The 6,602-nt window shown below is 37.4% G+C and overlaps 1 long non-coding RNA gene across 1 annotated transcript; it reads right to left on the bottom strand.

Moving 5' to 3' along the window:
* Positions 1 to 3,011: 3,011 nt before the first annotated feature.
* Positions 3,012 to 5,386, bottom strand: LOC119363383. Its single transcript, XR_005173935.1, has 5 exons — positions 5,243 to 5,386; positions 4,585 to 4,714; positions 4,363 to 4,485; positions 3,675 to 3,744; positions 3,012 to 3,042 (listed from the first exon to the last, which is right to left on the bottom strand). It is a non-coding gene; the product is annotated as an uncharacterized LOC119363383 (long non-coding RNA).
* Positions 5,387 to 6,602: the final 1,216 nt, after the last annotated feature.

Raw genomic sequence — 6,602 nt, forward strand, 5'->3', positions numbered from 1 at the left:
TAATATTCTTTGCTAGATTAAACTTTACCCAAGTGGTATTTTCGTTTTGCCCCAGGATGTGTAATAAAGTAATGGATGCGTTAGCCCCAGTAATGTGGCAGGATCAAGCACCTGAGTTTGTGGATGCTCTTGTAGCTAGCGACTCTGCTGAGCTGTCTGGTTAATGGTAAGCTTGATTCCCGCCACAAAAAAAATGTTGGGAAAATATTTATTAGAGGAAAGGCACCGGCCCCCACTGTTGAAATCAGGGGGGGCAGATTTGATAGGGAAATAAATCAGGGCCCCACCATTCAAATCATGGGGTCGAAGATTTATTTAGAGGGGGACAAACACTAGGCCCCATAAAACACGCAACCATCAACGCTTTCCGGGTGGGCATCGAGTGTTGCACTCCCTCACGATAGAGTAAGTCTGGTTTCTTTTATTATTTTTTTGTTTGGGAAAGTTATGGGGTAAGGGAGACATAATTTAGGCAACATTTAATCTGTTACTGGTTTTATGCATAGTGTAATCAAAACAAATATCTTGCCGATTTTGTTGATAGTATTTTTTTATGGAAACATGCAAACAAGGAAGGACAGGGTGCACCTTCCTAACTGTTGTCGCACAATTCCCCACGGCCTCATATCTACTCAATAAAATCCTACGGGCTCCTTCCTCTCTCGCTTTACCAGTTGTACGACCGACTTTTTGCCCCGTCAATGGAAGCAATGGCGAATTTTGGGGGAGTGCGACACGCAGTCGACTACGTGTACGATTTCATAGCACTTTCCTCAGACGAAGAACTACTAGAGTAAGTTCTCACGGCCCGATAGATCTAATATTTTTTGCTCTTCATCGTCTAAGTCCACTGCCATGTACATGTATACTTTGCATTTAGAAGTTATACCCCCATAAAAAATCTTCCTGCCCTGTACATATATACTTTACGTTTAGATTAGAAGATATACCCTGGTCAGGATCACGTGATCTTTGTCTAAGTTCAGATTTCTGTTACAAAGGCTGAATGTGTAGTTATTTTTCTTATACAAGTATATAAATACATATTGAATGGTTGTTACCAGATATTATATTTGTATTGGTAAATTGTGTCTAAAACCAGTGTTTTGCGGCGTCTAACATAAATAGCTGATAAGTATGGAACAAAATACGTATGAAACTGTGGTCCAAAACTATGGGGTCTAACACCTTTTACAACAATGTTGAACAAGCTATAAACTACATGTTGAAATTTTCATCCAAAATCTACAACAATTTTTATGCAGGTCCATGTACTACTACGAAAACACTTCAATCTGTTAGTTTATTGCCCGTACATAATATTAAAAATACTTAACTTGGTAGAGATTACAATATCTTTTAGGTCATTTAATGTGATATATACTACTATTTAATTATTCATATCTTATAGACAGCAAGACAGTTTTATCGTTTGAGTTTAGGATTACTTGAAGTCATATAATTGGTATGAACCTTGATCTTCATTTTTTACAGCACAATCTGGATTAGGAGCCCGCGCCCATTCCCTATCGAGATTAGCCTACGGATCATCCGAGACACCATACTAGGAGATGGACTTGTCCATCCGTTATGCTTCAATTTAGCTGTGTGTAAGATTACTACCGACGCAGCAGAGAGGAGCGCAGGCACCAGCTCTGTTGGAAAGACACATTTTTTCAATTTGGGATTCCACGTGCAAGCACAGGCGCTAAGGCAGACTTGGTTAAGCCAAGAACAGCGCACGAATGCACTGATTAACAATGTCGTGCTTGAGCCTTTTCCAAGATACTGCGTGTTTCCCACCCCTACAATTGTAAGTGTTCTCTTTCTTACAAATTAGTTGGTTACTTTGTTTGACATTTACCTTTGTCTACCAAATGCAGTATCTTCTACCACTGTCACTCGTGGATTCGTCCTACGGTCTTTTAGCAGTGAACATGGAAATGGAGAGGACTATCGTTATTGATTATTCGAACCAGGATGTGTTTCATTTTGAGGAGGACCCCCATGGCACTGAACTTCAGAGGGAAGCCCTTTTAGTGAAGCAAGAACTCAGCTCTGTATTGCAACAGGAGGCCCCTGATAGGAACAACCAACTTGTGGAATGGCCCGAACAAGATAACATTCATGTTTCACCTCGGCGGTACTATTCTAAATTTGGCTTGCATATTAGTGTGTGCTCTAATATAGCTAATACAATATGTTTTGTTTGGTGACAGTATGGACTCCGGATTCAAAGTTCTACAGGAGATGGCCCATCTGTATGAAACCATCGGTAATGACATGGTTCATAACATGCCTAGGACTAGCGTAAGTGATTTTGTAATGAGGTTACATATTGCATATATTTGCTAAATATATCTTCTGACTTTGTTTATGCATAATTTGTAGGATCCACAAAGTCTCAGGAAGCGACTAATGGTCCAGCTGTTGATGGTTAGGGATAACCAAGCAAAGGATAACATTCCAGAGCAAGTTAGAGCAGCGTTGAGATTTATTGGTGGCTAAGGAGGACTTCTCCATCGATAAATACCTTATAATAAAATGATGTTTAGTTGCTTTCTAGGAAATATCTGTTTCAATGCCCGTGCTGATGATCAGTTGACATTTTCTCTTATATTTATGTTGGTTAGTATCCACTAGCTATAGATTGATGTTGGCATCCCCTAGCTTTGTTGGTTATATATCTATCCTTCCATCCATCTAAATATTACGAGAAGAAGGCCATATTAGTTTGGACCAGGTTTGGTGCTCCGGGTGCACCGGCAGGTGATGTTTTCAGATATTCAGTGCCTCGCAACATATACTACTACTACCTTGTATAGTATAACTCCATCCATACATGCACTGCTATACTATACGAGGTTTTCTTCGTAGTAAAAAACACATTCCAGCTAGCGAGTAGTAAATAAAAATATGATTGTCATACGACACGTACCTTGCATATATTATATAAGTTTCAAGTTCTCCTTTATCTGCCTCTCTCGCCGATTCCTTCAATTCCATCCTTGCAAATAAACACTGATTATCTTTTATGTGTTCCTGAATAGAAAACAAAAATTAGAGAGAGCAATGGGTTTTCTTATTGATCAGTACATATAGATAAAACCTAAAACTAAAATGGTAGGTATGTTAGAGCCAGACATATATATATATCGCATCTTTGACTAAGTATATTGGACGAAAACGAATCCTATTTGTGAGCTAGATGTCTATTTATCATGTTGCTATTTACCTCTTCAAGTGTTTGCCTTATTTTTTATTCTAATGTATGGCACTCTTATGGGCCCGCAGAAGGTTTCTTTGTATGCTTTACCCAAATTCATGTTTTTTCCCGCCGAAGAAAAAACTACTCAACTTAGTTTTAAAATTTTGTCATGCCTATTAAAAGATTGTATATATGTATTTTGAAATATGTTCATCATGCATTCAAGAAAAATTTAACATGTACTAAACAAAGTAATGTTCAAAATTACTCTTACACTTGTACAAACACGTTCTTTATGTCTTTACATATTTATAGAGTGATGGAACCTATGTACCTCAGGCTCAAGTGTTTCTGAATTCCACCGATCATTTCCTGCATTATTTGCCTGCAGATTATAGTTTAACTTGACCCTATTAGAATGATGTAATGGACTCACTTATGAAAATTGAGTTGAGCATACTCTTACATTAGAAGGCTTCAAGGCTCCCCATGATTTTACATTCACCCAGTTTAGTTGATCAAGGGACACATTTGCACTGAAAACAGACATTTGTACAGGGAAATCAAATAGCCACCACGACACCAAAGTATAAGAATTTTGATTAAAAAAAGAGTCTGATATTCAACAGCCAGATACATTTGAAATTATAAATTTGATTGATGCCATTGTTATTTTAAAAAAATGTGATTATGCCATAATTGAGCTTAGCAATTTTAATATTTCAAATGAGGAAATCATCAAGCAATTTAGGTTTTAGTTCTCATTTAATTAAATTCATAGTGTTTGTTATAAATTATTTGGAAAACAATGAACTCTATGGCTCTTATTACTAAACAGACTATCCTGCTAATGTTTTATATATGGGATTTGGGTTGGCTAATTGGATCCTAGCAAACCAAGACAACGATGCATCTTGCTTTGCACGTCAATGAGATTTTAACAAAGCAAACAATCTGTTTGTCTTACACAATTTGTGCATTTATCATCAAGCTTAACATATACAAGACCACTAACAATATCGAGACCCTCACATATATTATCCCAGGCCTGCATATCCGGTTCAGTGATTGTTCGACATAAACAAGACCACTCACAATACTACTACTAAGCTACTATACTAAGTTGATACCGTTTAGTCGTGTAGAGGATGTACCTGGCTGGTCAAATTTGCTGGAGTCAGCTCTGTCTCACCACAGTCTTCACCACCGTGGCCTTGTCTTGGTCGTCGGGGATACCTCTTCGCCCAGGCCCTGCCTTTGAGGCCCGGTCACGGCACCTCGATACATCATCGAGGAGGATATCAGGTCTTGGAAGCAAAAAAAGGAATAATTTTCTTCAAGTTGATACTATGTAGTCGTGTAGAGGATGTACCGACCTGGGCAAAGTCGCTGGATTATGCTCTGTCACAAATGGTCTGCAACAGTTCCACGCCCCCTTGTGATCTACGGCCGCTCGTACCCAGACGATGTTGACGTTGTAACAGGTCGATGATGCATTAGATGCATCTGTGTTTTGATTGTGCATACAACAAAAACAGAAGGTTCTTAATTGCCATCTATCAGAAACAAAACATTTTAGATTATTTTAATGTTTATTTAACTTGATTTAAACGTATGAAAAGTCATGTTTACCTATTCAAACTGAACAATAATAAAAATAGAATCAATATTTAAATAGACAAATAAGATATTTGGTTTTTATATGGCATGCAATCAGTAAATTATCTGCCATGATAAGTTCTTTATTTAATTAATACAACAATTTAAATTTTTAGTAAGTTCTGATTTCTGACATCTTTTATAATTTATTATGAGGTGTGTTTGATGAAAAAAGGAAAGATATCTACAACATACGTAAGTATATATGGTAAAACTTGAAATATATCAGCTACTCAGCCTTCCCCTGCATGGCCTACCTATATATGTTAACCTCCTCTGCCATCCCTCACCCCCCCTCCTTACTCTCCCTTCGCCCATCACAGATAGCAAAGGATCATAATACCCATACTTGGAGCACCAATTCCCTAGGAGTACCTTATGTAAGCAAGGAGCACCAAGAAGGTGAGGTCCTCTAGGTATGTGAAAATTTCTGGATATTTGTATTCTGTAAAAGGGCAACAGTTACTAGATTAGGATCATGCTTTGGTCAGGCATACCATCAAAATCCAAAAAAAGAACACCATTGGAGATAGTGCGAGGTTAGAAAAATATCATAGCCAATACAATTGATTTTAGATCTAATCAAGCAGTCCTATTAGATGGGATGCAACTGAATACAAACAGTTATTTCAGATATTATAGGCTAACAGTCTATTCTGGACATCGCAAGTGTGGCATACACCTAACTGTTTAAGTTATGACCATGGTTTGAGCCAGAAAAACAAACAATTAACTTCTTAAGTGTTACAACATGCCAGAAAACAAACAAATTAAATCATCTTCTGAAGATAAATATCATCAGAGTCATAATATAAAATCATTACATGTAATAGAATTTGCATGAGACATAATGCTTCGATGGAATAGTCTAAAAGTATTCATAAAGCCAAATTTATTAATGGCAGTGCTTCCTAATTTTACCCTAAGAAAGACATCTTGGCTGGACAGACTTAAGAAGGATTTCTCTCTCCTTACCTATAGGGTCAATGAAAAACACAAACATCTTATCCCTCTCATACTTGCCTCCATAGCTTAGTTCTCTCTCCACCCCCAAAGTGGCGGGTAGATACATGTAAAGATATCATGTAAATTGTACAAAGTTTTTCTAATATAAGTTTAAAACAGTAGGAGGTTCTCCTACTATTCAAGGTTCAAAAAAATAACACTAATGTCTAATATTATAAATAGCACAGAGTGGGTTGTAACACGATGGTATTTTACTTAGCATAGAACATTTAATATATTTAATATATCCAGAGAAGAGGTGAAGCACCGCTACAGTTTTATACCAACAAAATAAACAAACATGCAGATTCAAATTATAGCCATTGCATATGAAGGCAAGACAGCATTATAAAGAACATGTATTCTGCTCCTACAAATAGCATGTAAAGAAAACATCACTATCGTCCTGGCACTGGCCTGAGCGCTCCAGACAACGAGGATGCCGCTCCCGGTGCCGGCATCAACAACCACCTGACAGACCCACCGAATCAATCAAGCCGGAGCCAGCAAGATATATACATTGATCAATAATCAAATTTTCATTAATATACTGCGCTGACTTCCAGCACCATCTTATAGAGAGCATATTGCCAGTTCTTCTCTACTTTATTTCAACACTGTTGTCTGCTCACATATATTATAATAGACCAGAAAAAATAATCTATATAGTTTATTATGTCCACTACCACCAAGTTGGGAGTCAAAAATGTTACATACTGTGCGGCATCTT

This window comes from Triticum dicoccoides, chromosome 2B, assembly GCF_002162155.2.
Source record: "Triticum dicoccoides isolate Atlit2015 ecotype Zavitan chromosome 2B, WEW_v2.0, whole genome shotgun sequence".
NCBI classification, from domain to species: Eukaryota; Viridiplantae; Streptophyta; class Magnoliopsida; order Poales; family Poaceae; genus Triticum; species Triticum dicoccoides.